Genomic DNA, 1,707 nt, shown 5'->3' on the forward strand with positions numbered 1-1,707 from the left:
ATGAGGGTCGTGTGGGGTTTGGAGGAAGACAGCGACCCAGCCCGACCCTACCACCGCTGCTCGTTAAGGTGATACCAGATCCAGCTTTCCTCAGTAGAGCTGTCGCACACACACACCCTTTCCCTGGGTGTGAAAGGGGGTTCTGGGCTCTGAAGGGCTCTGAACCTCAGCAGACGCCCCCAGTTGGGGACGAGGCATCGGTGAGCACCGGGGCTCAGCTGGAGCCCTGCAGTGACTTCAGCTGAGTTGTGACTGCGAGCCCCGCCGCTCTGAGCCACGCAGGGAGGGATTCCCGCAGTGTCAGGAGGGAACGCCACCCCTACCCCCGAGAGGCGGAGGGATCCTCCAGCAGGAAACTCTCCGAGCGTGATTCATATCTCCAGTTTTACAGCCGTTTCGGTCGAACAGGTAAACCAGGCACGTTGCTGGGAACAGGTTCCAGCAGGGGAAAGGTCCTGCAGCGCCAGCCCACGCTCCCCCGGGGACTTCCCCCGGCACGGCACCGTGGAGCACCGGGGTGCGTCCCCTCCTTGAGATGGCCATGGGGAAAGAGAGGCAGGGTTTGGCCTCACTCTCCTCCCTTGCTAACCGTGGGGAGGTGGATGAGTGTGAAAACCCCGGGAGGCAACGCTGCAAGGTCTCTCTGCAGCAGGCAGAAGGCTGAGGCTGCGAGAGAGAGAGAAAAGCCAAAGCCCTTTTGCAGCAGCCTGACGAAGAGATGCCCACGCGGCACGCCATTAGGAGGGGAAGTGACACCCCACGCTCCTCTCGCACGCCTGCCCCTTGGGCTTCCTCCATCTCTTCTGCCAGCTGGGACGAGGCCATGAGTCACGGCGGGGCGCCCGGTCCAGCCCTGCCGTCGCTCCGCACCCCACCGGCACAGCACGGCTCGCCAGGGGCCCCCGAGCAACGTGACGGCCGATTCCCGCCAGCTTCCTCCAAGGGCCTTTTAAAATTCCCCGCGGTCTCTCCCTGGCAGGGCTCCGGGTCTTTCCAGGCTCGTTTCCACACTGGGGTCCTTTTTTGCTTTACCTACACGGACTTGGATCGGGCGTGCGTAGTGCGGGCCAGCCCGCCGGCGCAGGCAGCGTGCGGGCAACGCAGGGGTGGCATCACCCCTATGGAGGCACACCTTGCCCCGTCAGCTTTGGGAGGTGATGCGCGTACTTTTCGAAGGCGCTTTTGGGATTGCGAAACCCGCCCACACCAACCAAACGAGCGTGTGCATGGGGACGTCACCCTTCCGTGATGAAAACTATTACATTAAATTAAAACTGCGGCAGGAGCCTTGCTGGTGTCAGCTCCTCAGCCTGCTGGAGCTCGGCACCCGACAGCCTCTCCGGCGGGAGCAGCCAGCCTGGCAAACAGGCTGGGCGGCCCCAGCCCGCGAGCCGGCCGGTCGGGGCAGCGCTGGCAGCTCCGGGAGGGAGCTAACCCAGGGATGAACTCACCGACACCCAGCCACCTCGCCAGCGCACCCTTCAAAGGGAAGCCCCGCGGGCAGCAGAGCTCATCACGGAAGGACGTCGTTCCACCACGCGCTGCCCGGGACACCTCGTCTTCCTGGGGAAACACCCTCCTCCCGGCCCTCCCGGCGGGCGAGCCTCTGGAAGGTGGCCAGCCGTGGTGCAGAGCCCTGCCTCGTGTGCTTAAACCTCCCCGCTTGCCTTCGCCGACCCTTTGCAGGTCCCCAGGGTTTGCAGGGGG

The sequence above is a fragment of the Aptenodytes forsteri genome, unplaced genomic scaffold (assembly GCF_000699145.1).
Source record: "Aptenodytes forsteri isolate BGI_AS27 unplaced genomic scaffold, ASM69914v1 Scaffold201, whole genome shotgun sequence".
NCBI lineage: Eukaryota > Metazoa > Chordata > Aves > Sphenisciformes > Spheniscidae > Aptenodytes > Aptenodytes forsteri.